Source organism: Euprymna scolopes, chromosome 45 (genome assembly GCF_053919585.1).
Source record: "Euprymna scolopes isolate OS-2025 chromosome 45, ASM5391958v1, whole genome shotgun sequence".
In the NCBI taxonomy this organism is placed as follows: domain Eukaryota; kingdom Metazoa; phylum Mollusca; class Cephalopoda; order Sepiida; family Sepiolidae; genus Euprymna; species Euprymna scolopes.
Window position 1 is genome coordinate 32,463,673 of NC_136526.1, and position 24,424 is coordinate 32,488,096.

At 33.8% G+C, this 24,424-nt stretch overlaps 1 protein-coding gene across 2 annotated transcripts in view; it reads left to right on the plus strand.

Moving 5' to 3' along the window:
* Positions 1–24,424, plus strand: part of LOC145269380 (uncharacterized) — a 63,122-nt gene that overhangs the window by 31,017 nt on the left and 7,681 nt on the right. The window contains exon 1 of one of the 2 annotated variants that reach the window (XM_080125066.1): positions 17,793–18,513. The exons of the other annotated variant lie outside the window; for it this stretch is intronic. The gene's annotated coding sequence lies outside the window, so the exon portion shown is untranslated. Of the gene's footprint in view, positions 1–17,792; positions 18,514–24,424 lie in introns of those variants that run through there. 2 annotated transcript variants of the gene reach the window in all.

Sequence of the window (24,424 nt, forward strand, 5' to 3'; positions counted from 1 at the left end):
TATTATTATTATTATTATTATTATTATTATTATTATTATTATTATTATTATTATTATTATTATTATTGTTGTTGTTGTTATTGTTAGCCAATTAAATTAAAGTTAGCAGATGCTAAAAAAATTAAATGAATTATTTTTATTTAATTATTTTTGTCAAAGTTCACACTTTAATAAAGTTCTTTTTTGGCAAAGTTTCCAGATAATTAGGATAATGAATTTATAAACTTTGTTGACCCTACTACACAAGTGACAACAAACAACGTCAAGAGTACGTAGGGAAGCAATGCAACGAAACAAAATCGAATGTGGGGACCAACCGGGAACTATTAGAAAGCTACCTGACAGATTTCATGTGTAGTCAGAAATTCCAAGATCCTTTTGCCTGCATAATGAACCAGGTAGCTCAATATTACTCTCCTTCCACTTTCTATTCTCTATCTTCACGGTTATCGTCAGCTCTTGCATCAAAGAAAATTTGTTAACCACCCGACCTCTACATTAAAAAATCATAAAAAAAAAGAAAAACAAAACAAACCAAAAAAAACACATAAACATGATGTTAGGTGGAAATAGGTAACCAACCCGGAACATTCTACATAAGGAACCGAGTCACCGGTTTTCACCGGACCTTACGCTGGATTTCTCTCTATGTAAATACGTAAATGAACTTCTCTTTCAGGATTCAAACCACAGTGCATATTTATTTATTCCTTTCACGAAATACTTTATCTTTGATTATCTGAATAATAGGCCACCTCATGACATATTATATGACCACTAATCATCTGCAAAAAATAATTAACAAGAAAAATATTCATAACAATGTCCCCACCAGAGAAAAAACAATTGCCACAAACAACAATAAATCAATTTTTTAGATTAAAACTAAAAAGACGTCTACAATTTTTTTTTACAATTTTTTTTTTCATATCTTGTTGGAATTCTTTTACTTCGTTTTCGTGTTCTTGATAAAAATAAAAGTTTTACATTACAAATGGTGTTTGTCCGATTATGTTTGCTTCATTATATGATACGGGATGAACCTGATTAAAAAAGACAACAGAAGACAAGATACATTTAAGCGTGATAAGCCATGGAGCAAGTCCATGTATTTATTTTTACTCACCACAAGGGACGCAACTCTTGTATTGTTTTGTATTAAAGAGTTGACCGAAGGGGACATAACTCATAATATGACATCCCTCTTTTCCAAAGAAAAATAAAACAAAAACAATAAAAATTACATAAGGAATGAACCTTGACACTAGTACAATAGTGTGAGTGTCCAACTAAGGGCTGTCTGTTCTCATGATAAGAAAATATTTTGGGTGGTCTTATTATACGACCGGATCTGGATACTTTCTGAGTTCCAGGGTGAGTGTTCAGTGTTTTGTGGAGTGTATTTGTACCGGGTCTGTCATTGGTGGTGTTGGAGCTGGTATGGTCCATGGGTATAAAATCCGTTGACGAATCGTACGATTCTTGGGTCATCATGGGTGTGGCTGCATACGTTTTGGAGTTCAGCCTTGTTGCAGACTTATCTGTTCTCAGATGTCTGCGGTTCCTGTGAAGTGACTTTCCCGATGGAGTCTGCACCGCATATGATCTTGGTTCAACACATCTCTGTGTGACGACTGCTGGACACCATTTGCTGGAGTCTGGATCATATACGCGGACGTGTTGTCCTTCTTGTGTCTCTGGTAACTTTCGGGTGTTTTGGTCATAGTGAGACTTTTAGTAGGATTGCCTTTGATAGAGGCGAGTTGCTGTTTTTTCTTTTTGGGTCGAATTGTTGGGGCATTTCACTGGTAAGTTTCCCACCAGCTTTCGGTTCCATAGCAATTCACCCGGTGACGGAATTGCATGGTCGATTGGGGTTGACTCTAAACACAGCAATACAATGTCTACATTACGACTACTTGAGGCAGCCTTTTGCATCGCTGATTTTATGGTTTGTATACAGCGCTCGGCCAGACCGTTTGATTGGGGGTATCTAGGTGATGATGTAACGTGTTCAAATCCCCATTTGCTTGCAAATTGTTTGAAAAGACTGGAGCTATAGTGAGGACCATTGTCGCTGATGACTCTTTCTGGGATCCATTGTTCACCGAATATCTGCTTTATTAGTTTGACTACTTCCTGACTGGAAAATTCCTTTAATTTCCTCACAAATGGAAACTTTGAGTAATAGTCCACCATCAGCATGTAATTGTGACCTTCACTGTGGAACAGGTCAGTGGCCCCTACTTGCCAGGGCCTTACAGGAATCTCATGTGGCATCAGAGGTTCTGCACTCTGGGTTTTTTGGTGCTGTTGACATATGGTAAATTGTTGTGTGATGCTGTCTATATCTTTATTAATGTTGTGCCAAAAGACAACTTTTTCCCCGCAGTTTTCATTTTTTCATACCCTGATGACCATAATGGATTTTTTGTAGGATTTCCTGCTGCATCACTTTGGGTATAATTATCCCAAGTTGTCCATTCTTCTTTCGAACATATACTATGCTGCTGCCCATTCAGTCGGTTCGGTGACCTTTCTGATGATGCCTTCGGCTTCCATGGATTTCAACTCCTCTTCTATTTCTTCTCTAAGATGGATAGGGCATTTCCTCGGTGCATGTATTACTGGAGGATGATCAGACTTTAGGACGATGTGGTAGTCACTTTTAAAATGTCCTATGCGATCGAACTGACTTCCATATGCATTTTTTAATTCACTGACGGGGTTAATCGGATCTTTCTTTTGTTGAATGGTGCAGTACTGCAGTGGTAGGTGTATCAGAATTTTTGTAGGAATTTTTGACACTCCTAACACGAAACTGCAAATAAAATATAAAAAACTAGTAATTTCTCCTTTAAAGGTGGGTTATTTTTTTTTATGGAATATACTTCCAAAATAAACTATTAAAGTTGTATAAAAAGTAATAGAAATATTTTTTAAAAAATAGTAATGAAATTAATTGAATGTTACAAGTTCAGTATTTTTCAATTTTTAAACTTTAAAAATCTATCAAAATATTTCTATTTTTACGATATTTTCAGGGTCAATGTGAAATCTTATGCTTTTTCCAATAAACCGAATATAATATTTTAGACAAACGTTTTTTTTTTAAATTCACGCCCCCCCCCATTTTCAAATGTCTATAAAAAAGTAAGTAATTCATGTACCAAAGTTTTATATACCACAGATTGAAGATAAAAGATCAATAAATAATATATTCAAATTTAAAACAAAAAAGTAGTGTTTTTTTTTTAGAAATTTACCTGTAAAGTCCAAAGTTTAAAACCTTTTTAAAAAAACAAAAAAAAAACACGTTGTTTGTTTTTGTTGTTGTTTTTTTTTAATGAAACCTTGGTCCTTGCTCCTTTAATTGAAAAAAATTAGGGCTTGAATTACATTTTTCGAGGAGTTATAAGCTTCGAGATAGCGGGTGGAATTATTTAATAGTTTCACGAAATTTCTGGCTTATCAGCTCCAAGTCTCTGAGAGAAGGTAATCCTATGATTGTAGGCCCTTCTGTTGTGAAAACAAAGAATTTTAAAGTTTTCCACTTGTCTTTGTGTCCGCATTGTATGTAGATCGATCCATGCTGTATTATGTTTGAGCCGTTGTATGCCGTCAGAATCGTGTGCTCTTTCTTTGTGGAGCCTGGAATGGGTTGTCCTAAGTCATCAACTCTGTTGGGAAACATGTTTCGAAAAGTTCGTAGAGGAAGCGTATTCCCTTCTGCACCTATGTCCACCTTTGCTTTGAGTATATGAGTGCCTGGTCTATTGGGAAGCTTTATTTTAAGTTCCGTTATTATTTCAGTATGCTCGTCTTTTGGCTGATGAATCGCATTAAAGTTTAACTGCTCAAATTCTCTATACATCTCTTTGGGCTCAGATTTTACTGAGCAGATTTTACTGTTCCGCTTTCTGTATCTGTTTTCTTGCGGCTGCTTTTGGTTGTTCGTCGTTTTTGTTTGCCTGTATTTTCTTGTGCCCTCCTTTTTGTTAGTGCAGACTTTCGCCCAGTGGTTCTTTTTGCCACACGCTGAGCATGTGGTGCCCCAGGCTGGACATTTTTCTTTTTCATGTTTATTTCCACAACGTCGACACTGGCTTGTTTTTATTGCACTAATTTCCTGACAATTGCCTCGAATTTCAGCCATTTGCCGCATGTGGTTAAGGGACGCTTCGTGCGTTCTACCACTATTTAAGGCCTCTTGGAGTGTAAGCTCCATGCCTTTCGAAAGTAGAAGTTTTTGTAACTCCGGGTGTCTGATGCCGGTAATCATTTGTTCAATGAGACGTTCTTCAGTCTCTTGGTTATCCCTAAACCTGCATTTTTTTGCCTGTAGTTTACATCTCGCCATGAAGTCGATGCTTTCCGTATTCTTCTGTTTATATTCACGCAGATAGAAACGTGCAATACGAAAATTGGTTTGGGGCTCTAGACGCTCCTCAAATTTACGCCAAATTGCCTCCGGGTTCGTCCGGTCAGCATCATCGTCAAATGTCCAGACGTTATATCGCCGTAAACCTTCCTCACCAGACAGCAGATAAATGTGGTCGACCTGCTTCTCGACGGGAATGTTTTTTACTGAGAAATATAATGTGCACCGTTGCTTGAAGAATCTGAACGATTCAAATAGATTCTCAGACCCACAGTGGCACAGTGCATAACGGGGTCGCTTGCATTAGAACTCATTTTACTTTAACTTAATTATTGTTTTTTTAATATTATTATTTTACTAATACCCTTTTTTTTTAAATAAAAAAACAAAGAAAAAAACAATGACATGACTGAATGAAATTGGCGAACTTACTTTGTACATCGATTTTTTTTTGTTAAGGTGGCGCTTCTTGTCGTCGTCATCACATGTGTTTACGCGGAACACGAAGACTGATGTTTTCTTTTGCGTTCATTCTATTTGCGGATGGATTTCTTCTTCTTTTTTTTTTTTTTTTTTAAGAAAATCCCCGTAGCTGCCACCATGTCCGATTATGTTTGTTTCATTATATGATACGGGATGAACCTTATTAAAAAAGACACCAGAAGACAAGATACATTTAAGCGTGATAAGCCATGGAGCAAGTCCATGTATTTATTTTTACTAACCACAAGGGACGCAACTCTTGTATTGTTTTATATTAAAGAGTTGACCGAAGGGGACATAACTCATAATATGACATCCCTCTTTTCCAAAGAAAAATAAAACAAAAACAATAAAAATTACATAACTCATAATATGACAGTGTTTTAATTATTTTCTCCTTAAGATATAATCGCAACTATTTTGCGTTATTTGGGTCTTCATCATATTTCTGCATCGGCATGTCGCGATTCTTTCCTATATTTTCCAGAAAACGCTCGTGAAATATCGGAAAAATAACAGTAACAAAACTGCATAAGTACTGAAAAGACTTTTATGCTATTTTTACAGTATTTTGTACAGAGAAGTCATCCTTTTTTGACCAAAGAAATCACCACTTTTTATACAAAGGAATCACCACTTTTTTATACAAAGGAATCACCACTTTTTGTACAAAGGAATCACCACTTTTTATACAAAGGAATCACCACTTTTTTATACAAAGGAATCACCACTTTTTATACAAAGGAATCACCACTTTTTATACAAAGGAATCACCACTTTTTATACAAAGGAATCACCACTTTTTATACAAAGAAATCGCCACTTTTTTATACAAAGGAATCACCACTTTTTTATACAAAGGAATCACCACTTTTTATACAAAGGAATCACCACTTTTTATACAAAGGAATCACCACTTTTTATACAAAGGAATCACCACTTTTTATACAAAGGAATCACCACTTTTTTATACAAAGGAATCACCACTTTTTATACAAAGGAATCACCACTTTTTATACAAAGGAATCACCACTTTTTATACAAAGGAATCACCACTTTTTATACAAAGGAATCACCACTTTTTTATACAAAGGAATCACCACTTTTTGTACAAAGAAATCGCCACTTTTTTATACAAAGGAATCACCACTTTTTTATACAAAGAAATCGCCACTGTTTTATACAAAGGAATCACCACTTTTTTATACAAAGGAATCACCACTTTTTTATACAAAGGAATCACCACTTTTTTATACAAAGGAATCACCACTTTTTCACAAAGAAATCACCACTTCTTTGTACAAAGAAATCACTACTTTTTGTAAAAAAGAAATCACATCTTTTCTTACGAAGGAATCACCAAATTATTTTTTACAAAGAAATCACTTTTTTCACAAAGAAATCACCACTTTTTCTGAACAAAAGAATCACTCCTTTTTTCAAAGGAATCACTACTTTGTTCTACAAATGGGTCACCATTTTCTTGTACAAAGGAAAACTACATTTTTGTACAAAGAAATCCCCGCTCTTTTAAATAAGACACTCTATCAAATCTCCAATACTAATGATTACTACAATACTATCTCATTGATTACTGTACACGCAATAACCCTTATCCCTGAGTGGCCTTCGGGTCTTGATAAGTGGTGACCTCCATGTAAAAAAAACAGTTTGAACTAAAGAAATGCTGGTAGCAATCTCAGATCGCTCAGTAATCTCAGAACGGCACTTGATGTAGGAATAGGAATATCATTGCCAATATTATATAGGTTAGACTTGTGAAATCATAAGAAACAAATGTCTTCTGTAAATATTGGTAACTCGTTCGTAATTCTGAACTTAAATATATGTCTATAGGGTGTAGGGTACTAAAAATTAGAGAACACCGAGGATGAGTAATCTGCCCCTTATATATTCCTTGTGTCTTTTACTTTTGGTCACGGGCAGACGTGTTGATTTTCCCTCTCAAGAAGAGGAGAACCTTTTTCCACCACGAGGTGAGCGCTAAGCACTTATTCCACCAGCCGGTGAGTCTTATTGAACTGTCTCCATTGTACTATGTTGTGTTGTTCTTTAAATGTTTGTCTGTACAATAAATGTGTAAATCTAATCGGGCTATTGTGTTTTATTTGTATTTTTCTATTTAGTTTAAACTAACAATGGTAACATATAAGTACTATAATAGAAACAATAACATTGAGAAGATGAAGTTTTTGCATCTTTAGTTTTTGTGCTATTTGTGGTTCTGTATGGACTATTCTCGCCGCAAATGGAATTAGTTTGTCAAAAATGTCTTCTTTATTTATTTTTTTACATAGGCATCACCACAGTATCAAGGCCAAGAGGCCACTCAAATATAAGGGTTAAAGAGTGTACAGTAGAAATTGGACAATATAGTAATCGTTAGTAACCAAAATTTGGTAAATTTGATAACTTATATGGAACGGCTCATCAAGAACTTATTTACGTTAGACTTGAACACAACCATATTGTAGTCAGCCGGAAAGCAGGAAAACGGAAGACATTTCCACAGGCGTGCAGTTCTAAGAAAGAAGCTTTGTTCATGGAATCTACGTTTAGGTTTAGGCACAGATAAAGAGTGGGGGAATTATCGATAGTGTTTACAGCTAGACGAGTGTTTCTTGTGAAAGTTTGGCGAGCGGGGACCATAGATTGAAGCTCAGTCGAACACTTTCCATGAAAATAACGATACATCAGAAACAAACTCACAACATCTCTTCTGTGAGATGTTGCAAGGAAGAGAAAAGGACATCTCCTACGAGGCTACGAAGTCTATTTTGAACTCTATCAAGGCAAGCCAAGTCCTTTCTAGCAGCTCCTGCCCAGATGTGGCAACAGTATTCCATCCTTGGACGTACCTGGCTCTTATATAGATAGAGAATAGCATCAGCAGTGAGATATCTACCGGATCGATAGAAAGATCCCACCATTTTCCGGGCCTTGATAAGTGGTGACCTCCCTGTATAAAAAAAAGAAGATTGTTCAGTTTGAACTAAAGAAATGCTGGTAGCAATCTCAGATTGTTCAGTAATCTCAGAACGGCACCTGATGTAGGAATAGGAATATCATTGCCAATATTATATAGGTTAGACTTGTGAAATCATAAGAAACAAATGTCTTCTGTAAATATTGGTAACTCGTTCGTAATTCTGAACTTAAATATATGTCTACAGGGTGTAGGGGACTAAAAATTAGAAAACACCGAAGAGGAGTAATCTGCCCCTTATATATTCCTTGTGTCTTTTACTTTTGGTCACGGGCAGACGTGTTGATTTTCCCTCTCAAGGAGAGGAGAACCTTTTTCCACCACGAGGTGAGCGCTAAGGACTTATTCCACCATTGTACTATGTTGTGTTGTTCTTTAAATGTCAGTGTACAATAAATGTGTAAATGTAATTGGGCAATTGTGTTTTATTTGTATTCTGTTTAGTTTAAACTAACAAATTGGTAACTTATAAGTATTGTAAAAAGAATAACATTGAGAAGATGAAGTTTTTGCATGTTTAGTTTTTGCATTTTGTCCTTGTGCTATTTGTGGTTCTGTATGGACTATTCTCGCCGCAAATGGAATAAGTTTGTCAAAAATGTCTTTAGCCTTATTTATCTTCACTGTATTTCAATAATACTTTATGGACTCAGGCAGACTTTTTTATCAATATTTAAAAATAACTTAATTTTCTGGTGGTATGACTCGGTATAGTTGGTGGTGTTAACTCCAAATGTAATTAAAGCTTCACTCTTAGAAAATGCCCTTAACTCTGGTTTTGACCACCAATTTTTTTTTTCAAAGTATTGTCTTCCTGAATCAGGCATCAAATTTGAAATTGATGTTTTCAAACTCTCATATTCTTCCTCATTAATTGTTGTTCTTTGTTTCATAGATTGTGCACTGTATATTGGCATACTTTATTTGAGATGTATTTAGTTAAGGCTTTTTTGACAGCTGAGTTTGCATGGAATGCACAGATATGAATCGGCTGGAAATGTTATTCTTAAGGCATTTATTTAAGAAAAATCTTTGTCCACCACAAAAAGAACCGTTTGATCATATCATTCCTTGAATTTTTACATAATTAGAATTATACATTCTGCAGTTTCATTTCTTGTAGAGGAATGTAAAAATGAGATGCCTCGATTGTTCAAATCAATAACATGAATTGTTAATAAAGGCATTAAGTGACGATTTGTCTTTTAAATGATGTTCATGACAATAATTTCAGGATATTTTTGTAGTAATGACAATTGCTCTTTCGCTTGAAATTATAAAGATAACAAAAAAAAACATCTTTTGAATGTTGTACATACGACCATTATTTTTTTATTGGCATCATTATCGATTGTATTTCTTCATTGTTAGAACCAACAACAGGCTTTTTAACTTTTTTAACTTTTTGCTTCAAGTTGTACACGTTACGTGGTGGGACATTTTTATTATATTTTTGCTGTAAATAATCTTTAATTTCAACAGGTCTTACAGTTTGGAACATCAAAATATTTGCATCATTTTCATCCAATTTTATTTGGCGATTTTCTGGATAAAAGGATTGTACGAGCCCTTTCTAGGGTCACAAAAAAACATGCGTTCACATCTCAAGCCATTTTTCTTGTCATACATTTGCGCACACACAAACATATGCATGCACATACACACACATAGATATATTCACATTTACGTACATACACTCACATTCACGTGCATACACACACACGTACGCACACATACACGCACATGGGCAAAGTCACTTCCCCTTTCAAGGAAATCCACACATGCACAAAAAACCACCGGAAACAATTATAAAAATAAGAGACCTGAGCTGTTTCCCCCTTTTTGACTTGGCTTCTGACCTAAGCGGTCGATGGACCAATGGCTCCCTTGTGGGGCGCGCGCGCCCGTGCGCCTCACGCCACCTGCTACTATGTGCGGGGCATGAGTCAACAGACAGTACATACACCTTACACGCTTTCTATCTCCATAAACTGGATTGACTTTTCTCTCTGTCTCTCTCTACAACAATAGACTTTCCTTCTCACCAGTTAACAGCGAGAGACGCACACCAAACTAAACATGTGCTGTACCCTTTTCTTTCATTTGTTTCTTCACGAAATAAATTCTAGTTCGTTTAATTCAAATAAACGCGTTGTTCGTTCCTTCCTCAATTCAATTCATTTTTCCTTTCACAATACAATTCATTTTTCCTATTTTATACGACTGGGGAATATATATAATATATTCACCAGTCCACCACAAATTGGTGACCCGACGTGAGATGAACACGCATTTCCTTCTATACCACCAGTCAACTACAGGATGCAATTTCCTTGCTGACTGGATGGTTGTGTGCATCTCTGAATACAGAAATATTCATACATACGGTACCTTTTCTTTGCAATCGTACACACAAACCTGCTGTACATCCTTGATTGTATGATGACTGATTAGTGCGCAGTCCTCTACTTGTACTGGGCCTAATCTTACCTTGTTTGCATTCTTATCTTATGCTTTCATATGGAAACTTAGTATTTGTAGTTATAGCGTGATTCTTGTCACTCCCTGCAATCACAAAGAGTACGCCTCTTGTTGTTTCATACTCTTTCATAGCTTTAAGAAATGCTTCAAACGCGGGGAATGCATCACCTTTTGCCAATCTTATTTTAAGATATTTCAAAAAAGGAATAAACTATGTGAAAAGACAATTTTCCGGTGATAAGACAAAAATAAATGTATCTCTTCGAAACGGTGAAATTTGTTGAGTGGAATGCCAGATTATTAAAAGAAATTGAAACCAATTGAAATGTTAAATAAAAATTTCACATTGCAATATTTTTCGATAAAAAAAATTAATTATTAACAGAACATTTACATTGACAGATTTCAATATTTTAATTATAAAAAAAAAAAAAACAATTAATTACTAAGAAAAATACATTGTATGTCCCCTCGAAACGGTGAAATTTGTTGAGTGGAATGCCAGTTTATTAAAAGTAACTGAAACCAATTAAAACTAATTGAAATGCTAAGTAAAAATTTTACATTGCAATATTTTTCAATAAAAAAAATATTTTTCGATAATTTCAATATTTTAATAATGAAAAAAAAATTCGATAATATTTTAATTGTAAAAACAAAAAATTAATTATTTAAAAAAATATCACTGATTGAAACATCGCCATTTGAAACTGGGTCGATTCCAACAAAGACAGAATCGTTATCCGCTAGATCAAGTTCAATTAATTAGAAATTCTATTGAAAAAGACTATTTTAATTTCGAAATTTTAAAGGGACATAACCTATTTTTCGGTTGCAGATAAATGTTTCCATGTTGTCAAAATTATCTGAAACCGGTTACAGGTATCCACTTCCTTATATAAAGGGAGGTGTCACAATGCACTGTTTTTTACCCACGCTCATATTTAAAAAGTTTTGGGTTTGTTTTCGAAAAAGTTATCAAAAAAAAAATATATATATATATATATATATATATATATATATATATATATATAACAAATAAATGTTATCAAATGCAAGATAAGTTACTTTTCTACCAAACTGGATATATTTTTCGTGTTTTTATTCAATGTAACATGTTTATTCATCTCGAAAAGCATACAGTGTTTACCGATGTAAAATGAAAATTCAAAATGGCGCCCGATTTTCTCTTAAACACGGTAAGTTTGAGAAAAGGTGTTATAAATAATAAACTAGACAAAATACTGTTAAAAACTCGCTCAATATATGTTACCGTGACATAGGTTGACTAATATTCGTTGGGTTTTTAATAGTATTTTGTCTAATTTTTTTTTTCTTTATAACACCTTTTCCCAAACTTACTGTGTTAAAGAGAGTCGGGCGCCATTTTGAATTTTCCAATACATCGGTAAACACTGTATGTCTTTCGAGCTAAATAAACACGTTATATTGAATAAAAACACAAAAAATATATCCAGTTTAGTAGAAAAGTAACTTATCTTTCCTTTGATAACATTTATTTGTTATATATTTGTTTTTTTGCAACTTTTTCGAATCTATGTGTACAGTAATACAAACCCATTTTTTTTTTTTAACATTAAAACGGTTATATTTCACATTTTAGTCATTTTTTAAATATCAAAACATGCTTTGGCACTTCTGCATACCAGTGCCATGAGGCGACTGAAACAAGTTATCGACCCCTGTTCTTTGAATGAGAAATGCCCTCTACCAGACGTTCTGTGAACCTCAAATATAAACAAGCGTCTCCGAGAACGCAAAAATTTTCGAAATTAAATTCATGGGACACCAACCATCACAGGCTAAAATTAAAAGCCGTGTTAAAAAAGGAAGATGATGAAATATAAACAAGCGTCTCCGAGAACGCAAAAATATATAACGAAATAAATAACACAAAAATATATAACAAAATAAATAACACAAAAATATATAACAAAATAAATAACACAAAAATATATAACGAAATAAATAACGCAAAAATATATAACGAAATAAATAACACAAAAATATATAACGAAATAAATAACACAAAAATATAAGAAAAGCAAAGCATTTTTTGTATAAAAAATATAATTTTAATCTTTTGATATTTATTTTAAATAAAAAACTGTTAAAATGAAGTGAATAGAGAAACAGACAGAAATAACCTTGAAAATGGAAGGCTTTAATACCCGATAAAATATATACAGAACTGTTTTCTTTAGAATATAGTTCTCTACTGAAGAGCGTATAGACAAGGGGGAGATAATACACGCTAAGTCAACATGATTAAAGTTATTGGTGAAGGGGGAATAACTCCGTATCACCATATATTACATTCTCCCATCCTTAAAAGATTTAGAGTTTGTCGTATCGTACTGGTTTGCGATGCTCTCGTGTAGACCGTCTCAACTTTTCAGGTTCCTGGGTTAATGCAGGATCCTCATCCTCTGCTGACGGGCGTATTCTCTCACCATCCGTCATACTCGTCTTGCCGGGTCATCTTCCATGCTTGGTCCTTCAGTTGGTGTCGGTGTCGGTGTGATTTCCTCATTTCTGGTGGTGGTTGTCTCTTTTCTTAAGGATAAGTCACCAACTGGAGCCAAGTTACTCATGGAAACTGTCAATTCCTTCCGTCAGGAAAATGCACATGTGCATATTGTGGGTTCGCTTCTACTAAATGCACCTCTTCTACAAGGGGTTCATACTTACTGGTACGAACATGACGACGTAAAAGTACCGGGCCCGGTGTAGTGAGCCAGGAAGGTAGAGAATGTCCACTTGGTGAGCATCGTTGATAAGAAAATAGTCTCTCATGAGGGGTTACGTTAGTTGCAGTGCAGAGCAAAGATCTGATTGTGTGTAGTACTTCTGGGAGTACGGTTTCCCATTGAGCTTCTGGGAAGTTTCTAGAAGCTAGCGCCAGTTGTACGTGTTTCCAGACAATGCCATTGTAGCGTTCACATTGTCCATTCCCTTGAGGGTTATATGGAGTCGTTCGACTGGTTGCTATGCCTAAACCGGTAAGGTATTCCCGGAGTTTCTTTGACGCAAATGAAGACCTGCGATCAGTGTGGATATATGAGGGCATTCAAAAAATGGCGAATAACTGGTTTATACACTTAATCACCACATCTGTTGTCATATTTGGACAAGCGAAGGCGAATGGGAAGCGCGAATATTCGGCGATCACTACCAACATATATCGATTTTTGGAGTTGGAAGGTAAGGGTCCTTTGAAGTCCATACTGAGTTGTTCCATTGGTTGTATGGCCTTAATTAGTTTTGCTGCGTCTCGTGTGTGGAAACGAGGTTTCCAACGGGCACATACAGGACACTCAGCACATACCTTTTTAACGTCTTCTATCGAGTATGGCAGGTTTCTAATTTTTATGAAGTGAGTTAGTCTGGTGATGCCTGGATGACAGAGTCGAGTATGGAGGTCGAATAGTTTTTCTCTGCTAACGACAACTCCAAAATGTGCTCTTGATAGTGTGTCAGCAGGGATGTTATTCTTGCCTGGGCGGTACATTATGTCATAGTCATAACACCCCAGCTCCATCCTCCATCTTTGGATCTTATTGTTTTTAATTTTACCTAGTCTCACTGAGTGGAACATGTAATGCACTGCTTGTTGGTCGGTGACAATTGTAAAATGTTGAGTAGATAAATAGTGGGACCATTTTTTGACAGCTTCGACTATGGCGCAAGCCTCTTTCTCGACTGAGACGTGTTTACGCTCAGTGGGTGTTAGTGTACGTGAGAAGAAAGCCACAGGATGGACGGCTTGGTTCAAAGTAGCCGCAACAGCTGTATCAGAGGCGTCTGTTTCCACTACCAGTGGGATATTCTCATCGATGGAGTGTAGTAAGGCACCCTTGATCTCTTCTTTGAGGTCCTTGAATGCCTTCACGGCATTTTGCTTCAGGGGGAAGGAGTCGACTATATTCAAGGGTCTGATCTTGTCTGAAAATTTGGGAATCCACTGAGAGTAGTATGAAAACAACCCGACAACTCGCCATAGTGCCGCTTTATCTCTTGGGGTTGGCAGTTCCTTCAGTGGCCGTAGTCTTTCTGCGTCGGGTTTTATTTTACCCTGAGATATAGTGTAGCCCAAAAAATCAATAGATTCTGTTGATATAACAGATTTATTTTCATTGAAGGTCAGGTTGTGTAGCCGAGCTACCTCCCTGAATTTCGTGAGGTTCTTATCATGTTCCTGCTGGGTCATTCCTACCACTACTATGTTGTCTACGTACACACAAGGAGGCCATTTTGTTTTACTAGATTATCTATGGTTCTTTGGAAGCAGGCCACTCCATTCGTGACTCCAAATGGTACTCTACAAAATTTGTATAATTTCCCGTTAGCTTCAAAAGCCGTATATGGTTTTTCTTCCTCCCGAATAGGTATCTGGTGATAGGCGCTTTTTAAGTCTAGTGATTTGTATAGTTTATATCGGGAGATTTCCCACGCCAAGTCATCCATTCTAGGTAAGGGGTAAGCATCTAGTTTTGTAAATCTATTGATTGTTTGGCTGTAATCAACCACCAGTCTTTTTCTTTGTCATTCATTCGAGACAATAAGAACTTGAGCTCTCCACGGAGATGTACTCTCTTCAATTACTCCCTCCTGAAGCATCGTATTTATTTCGGATTCAATAAAGTTTCTTTCATTGCCTCCGAATCTCCTAGATCTCGTAGCAATGGGTTTGCAGTTGCGTGCAAGGTTTAAAAAAAGTGGGAGACTGTCTACTGAAGCTGATGGTACGCTGCATGCAGTAGGGTTAGACATGACAAGATCTTTCCTAGGACCACTGAAAGCAAACAAGACTCCAGAATGTTGTCTCATGAAATCCTGACCAAAAATGACATCACTGCAAAGATTTGGTAGTACAGAGAGAGGAGGATTTGGGTAAGACTCACCTAGCAAGTTGAGGTTGACTGAGCAAAGTCCTTTTCCTGGAGCATTCAGTGGCGAGGAGGCCATGGAGACGGATCCTGAAGTGGGTTTTATTTTTAATTTATTTCTTTTTGCGTAGTCGAGCGAAATGAAAGATCCAGAGCTCCCAGTCTCCATTAATGCCGCAGCTTCATTTTTTTTCATTCATTATGTATACAGTGGCTTGCCTTAGTATCGATGAAGAGGAACAAAGAGAAAAAGCTGCCGTTGAATCTGAAGCTACTGTTACGGGTGCGGACTTATTGTTGTTTGTAATAGTAGCAAGTCTGCGTGTTTCAGTTGACGAATGTATTGAAGCTGAAGTAGTTGTATTTGGCCTGAACAGACAGATCTTAGCTGGGCAGAATTGGCGATCGTGACGTGGTCCGTTGCAGAAATAACACCGTGATTTTGTGTTGAGGAGTGCGGCACAATTTTCCATCGTTGAAATGTTCCCATTCTCGGTTGTAGAAGCACTGACTGGTGGAAAATAGCGCAAATAAGATTCGCAGTTTTTCTGAGCTGTGTCGAGTGCCCTAGCTTGGTCAATGGCGGTATCTAGGTCGAGAGTCCTGTTTTCCAATAACCGTTGCCTGATGGTGTTCGATCGTAAAAGCATCTCTTACACTATCATCCCGGTTTTGTGCCGCGTCAACTGCTTTAAAATTACATTCTTTTGATAGAAGTCGTAATTCTTGTACGTACTCGTCAATGGTTTATCCCTCTTTTTGTGCGCGAGTTGACAGCACATGTCTGGCGAAAATTTCGTTGATGGCTTTAACGTATAATTCCCTGAGTTGATTGATTGCTGCCTCGTAGGTTTGTTGCTCCGCTACGTATTCAAAGACATCCGAGGAAATGTACGTAATCAGCAGGTCTAGTTTATCGATATCATCCCGTATTTCAGTTCTCCTCATCAAAGCCGAAAAAGTCCGATACCATTGGTTGAATATTTTCGTAGAGGAAGCGCTGTTAGGAAGTGTATCCAGTTTATCAGGTTTTAAGAATTTGTCCATCTTCGTGCTTTCGTAGTTATATATATTTAATATTTTATCGTGTATTAAATTGAAGTGAGTAGAGAAAAAGACAGAAATAACCCTAAAAATGGAAGGCTTTAATACACGATAAAATATATACAGGACTGTTTTCTTTAGAATATAGTTCTCTACTGAAGAGCGTATAGACAAGGGGGAGATAATACACGCTAAGTCAATACGATTAAAGTTATTGGTGAAGGGGGAATAACTCCGTATCGTCATATATTACAATCATTAAACATTTATAGATTGTTTTTTGTTTTTTTTTGTCTTTTTTTTTTATAGAATTATTTGGGGTTTTTTCCTGTACGATTGTATACAATACCTCCCCACGGGATAGAGTTAGACACCAGGGTCGTTTTTTAACGTGGAGAAAAGGTACAAAAATAAAATATTAAAAATGTCTCAGTCGTGAAGGACTGCTTCTTCACTGAAAGAGAACAAGAAATGGAAGTACAGACTACAGCATTTGGAGAAAAGATACTACACTTTGATAGCAAAATTTTTTATTTCACATTTTTTATTTTTACTAAAAAAGATGACTTTCTCTGTTATTATTTTAGTAAGAACGAATTACTATTTCGTTATTTTTATTACTAAAATGTTTCGCTATGCTTCTTACTAAAATAAAATTGTTCATTCTTTGTTTTTTTTCCATGCTTACCTGCTAATTACGTTGTTTTTTTTTCATTACTACGAATTACTACTGTGCGTTATCTTTTTTACTAAAATAAAATATAATTATTAATTCGGTAAATGTTTCGTTTAGGTCTACCTCCACAATTTTCTTTAAAATGACGACATTTATAGGTTTTCGACTATGCTGAATACGAAAATCACATTGAAATGTTGCAGAGATAAGTAGTTATCAAGATAGAAAAAAAAATGCATTATGCACGGTAATTTTGGCGGCCATTTTTTTACGCGCATGCGCGCGCGCCCTAAGCAATCAGAATTTTACATGAAGGAAAAAAAAACAAAATGGCCGCCAAAATTATCGTGCATAATGCATTTTTTCTATCTTGATAACTACTTATCTCTGCAACATTTCAATGCGATTTTCGTATTCAGCATAGTCGAAAACCTATAAATGTCGTCATTTTAAAGAAAATTGTGGAGGTGGACCTAAACGAAACATATACCATTAATTCTTTTATTAATTTTTTTTCACTGAAAATGAATTAAATAAATAACGACATTAAAAAAACATCCATTTTTTTTTTCTTTGTCAAATAACAATATAAATATGTAATAAACATTTTCTTTTTCCGAACAGAAAAAAATATTTGAAAACCAAAACATTTGTTGTATAAAAATGTATCAATATATAATTGTAAAAACATTATTTAAAAATACGCATGAGAAAATATAATTTTAATAAAACAATTTTGTAATGAAAACAGCATTGAATTTTTAGTAAGTAATTTTTTTTTCGAACAAATTAATAATTTAAATAAAACATTCTTCGAATTAAAGCAACTTCGAAGGGTCAACAACAAATTAATAATTTTAATGGAACATAAAATTTGTTTCATTTAGTTTTCTAGTTTCTGATTCGATATTTAAAGGTTTTTTTTTTCTTAACAAAGAGAGAGGTAGGGGGGCACAGTGACGTTGAAGAAATGCTCGTTTGGGTTGATGACGCATGCGCCGACTTCAATCTGACGAACCCTTTGTCCTACTCAGCATCTAAGCTCTCGAGATTACAAGGCTAGACTTATAGATTTAAATTTAACAACGATAACAATATCAATAATAATCAACATAAGTAAAAATATAATGTAACAATTGTGTTTAATAACAAACTTATTAGGGAAAGGAGAAGAGAAACCCAGTAGAAAACCTCAGTTTTGACATGAAGTACCTATTTACTATGCCTCCCCACGCCCACGGGACAGAGTTAGACACCGGGGTCGTTTTTTAACGTGGAGAAAAGGTACAAAAATAAAAATTGTCTCAGTCGTGAAGGATTTCTCCTCCACCGAAAGAGAACAAGAAATAGAAGTGCAGCTGCAGCATTAACAGATACTACACTTTGATCTTGTCCCGAGGGCCAACGTTATTCGACCTTGACGAGATTCACTTAATTCTGCCCTTTAAAGCGAATAAAAACAACCGCAACCCTTAAAAGATCAACATATGTTTTCCATCAAACAAGTCAAGAAAAAGAGGATTCAATAAATGTAAGTATAATATTACTTGAATTATTTCAACCTTTTGTAAATATGTTTTTTTTTTAATTTTCAAAAAATATCGCATTGAGGTGTAAAGCAATTTTTGGAAGGGAAATGTTGGTAATTGGGATTAAATAAATTTAATCTCTTTAAAAATATCATTAAAAATGAATTTAATCTCTTTGAAAATTTTAGGCGATTTAAAAGAAGAAAGGCGAAATAAACTATTAATTTTAATTATTTTTTTCATCGTACGAAAATAATGAAACTGCGAGACGAAAACCTTGTTTACATAATTGACGCTTTACAATAACGTTCCCATGTAGTAAGGATTCCGAACGTGAAAACATACCCGTGTTTAATAAATCTAGCAAAAAAAAATAAAATGGTCATATTTTCGATACTTATCTATTTTAGAATGAAATTACATATAAAATGCAGGGTTATGGTGAATAAAAGGAGACAGGAAGTTTTAAACACACCGAAGTTGGCACATGCGTCTCTCAATGTAACTATGGAAGCACAGAATAATCGATACGATTTTCAATTCTATTTTATTGTGAGAAAATAAAAAAGAGGATTGCTTACGTGGTGGCAATATTTTAATTTGTAAATTTCTTGATTAAACTGTACAAGTACCAAGATATGCAATCGCATATCTTGGTACTTGTACAGTTTAATCAAGAAAGGTCTTTTTTTTTTGTTTTGTTTTTCAAATATACTTTTTTTTTTCAAATATAGTTACTTTTTTATTTAAACCTTTGTAATCTATTACGATCTTTTTATCTATTATTTTTTAATAGCAGATCTTTTTATCAATTATTTTTAAAAATTTTTTAATCACATACCTTATCAAATGTTATATATTTGTTCAAACAATTTCAGTATTTTAAAAATATATTTATTTACAGACAGGAAAAAACTATGAATGTGTCACATTTTTTTAGTTTTAGCAGTTTCAAAAGGTGAATATGCAACAGTTTAAAAATGTGAATATTTCACATATGTTAAAAACGGCTAAATTCAAACAATGTAATGAGTACAAATCCAGAAGATGATATTTTTTAATCGGTGCCACAGAAATTCCTGTAGGTGGCTGTGGAAATTTTCTGAGCTAGTGCCTCTTGTAGCTCTTAGTTTCACCTTACATAGACTCCACGACCCTTCAACTGTATTTGTGTGACTGTCGGATCATTCGGGTCCACTAAATTTTACTTGTGATCGACCAAAAAGTGATTAGCTTAAAGCATTATATGATCGCCAGCCATCAGTTATAATGCATGATCCTGGTTGAACATAAATTTACTCTCACCAATTTCAGTTGTTCGCCTAGGAGCCCCCCCCCCATTTTGACAGGATTGTCAATTAGGTACATGCTGTAAATTTCACGCAAGAAACTGTACTTCACCTTTTTACTCCTGTTCGTTTTGCTGCATTGACTTGCGGCTCTTCTATTAACCACCAGAAAATCAACTCAATTAGAAACTAGATTTTATTTTTTAAAAACAACGGTAAAGAAGTAAATTTTTTTTTTTTTAAATATTAATGAGGGCATAGTCTCTTTTAAAAAAAATATCTCCTTCAAGAACGGTCATAAAATGTGTTTTCAATAGTTATTCAATAAGGAAGCAGTTTTCCTACCTAGAAAAAAGAGATGAGTTTTCTGGGTATCAGTTTTCCAGGTATGGGTTTTCTAGGTACAAGCTTCCGGGGACAAGTTTTCCTAAATTCGTAATTGACTATCATTATCAATTTCCTATGACGTGGCAATGCCTCGAGTAAGTTAATATGCGTGATCGCCAATCATTTGTAACAATGAAAGAATGTTTTGTAATTAAACATAAAACAACCAAATTAAAAAGAATACTGAAATCACAAAAACAACAAAATAATTAAAATAATTTTTAACAATGAAAGAATGTTTTCTAATTAAACATAAAACAACCAAATTAAAAAAAATATTGAAATCACAAAAACAACAAAATAATTAAAATCATTTTTAACAATGAAAGAATGTTTTGTAATTAAACATAAAACAACGAAATTTAAAAAAATATTAAAATCATAAAAACAACAAAAAATTAAAATAATTTTTAACAATGAAAGAATGGTTTGTAATTTTACATAAAACAACCAAGTAAATAAAAATATTGAAATCACAAAAACAACAAAAATTAAAAAGAATTTTTAATACTGAAAAAATGTTTTGTAATTTTATTAACACAACAACCAAATAAAAAATATTGAAATCACAAAAACACAAAAAAAAATTAAAATAATTTTTACAATGAAAGAATGTTTGCAATTTTACATAGACCAACCAAATTAAAAAAATATTGAAATCACAAAAACAACAAAACATAAAAATAATTTTTAACAATGAAAAAATGTGTTGTAATTTTACATAAAACCACCAAGTTAAAAAAATAAAATAATTTTTAACAATGAAAAAATGTGTTGTAATTTTACATAAAACCACCAAGTTAAAAAAAATAAAATAATTTTTAACAATGAAAGAATTTTTTGTAATTTTACATAAAACAACCAAATTTAAAAAATAATGAAATAAAAAAACAACAAAAAATTAAAATAATTTTTAACAATGAAAGAATGGTTTTTAATTTAACATAAAACAACCAAATTAAAAAAATGAAATCACAAAAACAACAAAAAATTAAAATAATTTTTAACAATGAAAGAATGGTTTTTAATTTAACATAAAACAACCAAATTAAAAAAATGAAATCACAAAAACAACAAAATAAATTAAAATACATTTTAACAATGAATGAATGTTTTGTAATTTAACATAAAACAACCAAATAAAAAAAATAATTAAATCACAAAAACAGAAAAAAATTAAAATAATCTTTGTAATTTTCTGTGATATTTCTTTTCTGGTCGCCATCTTAAAATGTTGACTTCCACCCGTCAAACTCGACTCATTTTAATTAAGTCATCTAATAATCGTTTCTTTGTTAAAAAAAAATTTCCAAACAAAAATGAAGTATTATTGATTTTGAAGCTCTTTTTTATTACATGATAATTCCCTTTCTTTTACTACAGGGGTGCATTCAAACCATTATGATTGCTTTTGTTTTAATAGAGATATGAGTTAACATTCCATGGTTGCATATAAACGTAGAGTGATAATATAGAAATCACTCCAATAGGGTCTTTATTGTTTCGTTTTGTTTTAGAGTTTTTTATTTATTTATTATTTAAAACAAGAAATCACTTCGTTCATTTCGTTTTGTTGTTCAAAAATTTTTTTTTTCGACTGACTTTAAAAAATTTTATTTTAAAGATGTTGCAATTACCTAACATATTATTACATACTCTAACAAAAGAAGACAGTTTTCGGTATGATTCGGTTTAAATAAAACCTTACTAAACACTACTAAAAACATAACAAAAAGTTATTTCACATGTTTAAGAAAGTTAAATGTTTATAGGAAATATTTATTTTTGGAATGAAAAGTTGGTTTAAAAAAGTGGGTGACAATACTGATAATGATGAGAAAAAACTCAACAGGAAGTGCTGAATAAATTGAGTCCAAGGTGCATATGTTGATGAGTAAATTTTTAGAAAGTCAACGTAGCAGCAACTCGGAAAGAATGCCACAGATACCATGTTCCTTTTATTTTAACTTGTTCTCCTGCAAAAATCAGGTTGTCTGTCCACAATGATTATTTGTAGGTACCTGCAAAATAAAGTATCAAAATAACTTAAATTCACAAAAATTCCACGAAATTTTAATGAAATTTTCTGCATTTATTTACAATCACTGAATAAACATTTTATCTTAATGAGATAGTATTATTTTATGTAAAAAACAAAATTTTAATGAAATTTTCTGCCTTTATTTACAATCACTGAATAAACATTTTATCTTAATGAGATAGTATTATTTTATGTAAAAAAACAAAATTTCATGAAATTTTCTGCATTTATTTACAATCACAGAATTAACATTTTATCTTAATGAGATAATATTATTTTATGTAAAAAAAACAAAATTTTAATAAAATTTTCTGCATTTATTTACAATCACTGAATAAACATTTTATCTTAATGAGATAGTATTATTTTATGTAAAAAAAAACAAAATTTTAATAAAATTTTCTGCATTTATTTACAATCACTGAATAAACATTTTATCTTAATGAGATAGTATTATTTTATGTAAAAAAACAAAATTTTAATAAAATTTTCTGCATTTATTTACAATCACAGAATTAACATTTTATCTTAATGAGATAGTATTATTTTATGTAAAAAAACAAAATTTCATGAAATTTTCTGGATTTATTTATTTATGATCACAGATCAAGAAAAACATTTTATCTTAATGAAATATTAATGGTTTATATAACCCCCTCCCACCAAAAAAACTCAGGGTTTTACCCTGAGCACAATTCTCTTTTTTTTCTTTCTTTACCAAGCTTCTTGACCTGACCTTTATTCCTGATCTGAAATGGAACATTTACATCACATCCATTGCCGATGTTGCTGGAAAAATGGTGGCACCATTCTACCACTTCAGTAGATATCTCAATTCTGTACCTGTATAAGAGCCAAGTACCTAAAGTAAATATAAAAGTTGTCAGCACCTTAAAATAGCCTTAACAACCAGCTTACCACTGCATTCATTTCAGTGGCCTACAAATACATGTAATGGAGTGCATGTGTGCATATATCAGCCATATGTAAATGACTGGGCCATTTTTCTCTCTGTACAAGATGTGACGCTGGCTAGACCACTTTGCAATTACTAGTCGCCTTTTGGCAATCAACATTCACTTCTAGCACCCTCATTGTTATCTTACCACTTGGTGTTCAAATGACAATTACATTGCTAATCAGATAAATTATACCTTGGTACCTGCAGGTTGGATGAGCTGTTTTTTACTCCCACACTTTATGAGGCATCATTACTTCCCAAGTGTGTAATGCATGCGTGACAGGTGATCTGCAGCGCTGTGTTACTCAGTGTAATTTTTTTCTAGAAACATGTACTGACAATTGTTTTGAGAAGAAACTTAGCATGCAGCAACCTGTGTTGGCTCCCATCAGTTAAACAATTTGTTTACATGACTGCACTATTATCAGGTCTGATACTATAGAGGACATATCCTTTTTAAACATGGAATGCGGAGGTAGATCAGATATAAATATATGGAAGCTATCCCAGTCTGCCATATAGTATTGATATACAGTACGATGGAGGGGTACGCCTGAAGACTTATTACATTTCATTTTTATCTTAACTGATACAACCAAGTGGTCAGAGGAGATAGAACAGAACATGAACATAGCTCAGGGGAAGTTGTAAAAAAAAGGTCTAGAAGGCTTGCAAACTGACTGGTAATATCGGGCACACGGGTTGGTACGTGAACAATCTGAGTGAGGTCATAGGCAATGGCAAAATTATGACAGAACCTCCCCTCATCGTCTGTTTTCTTCGAGTGGGTCAGCCATTCCACATTGTGGACGTTGAAGTCACTAAAAATGTAAATGTTAGCTGCAGGATGAGCAGACAGGATGTGGTCAATTTTCTCAGATATACTCTTAAAGATAGTAACTATGCTGTTGTGTGGGTGATAGAGGGCAAATATAACTACTGTGGTGTAAGCAAGTGCAACCTGAAAGCACATATAAGGTAAATTAGAGTCTTCTCTGAAGATATCCTTACCACACAGAAAGCCATCTTTAATCTAGGTACATATTCCATGACCATGGCGATCTTGGGGATCAGATTTAGATGTTAAGTTAGAGTATCCTTATATTATGAACTAATTTAGGGAAGTGGTCGGCTCTATGCAAGTCTTGCTTACGAAGAATATGTTCGTTTTTTTTCTCCTGTAATCGGTTGAAACGTAAACCCCCTGATGTTGGAGAAGGAGATATTGTAGTAGG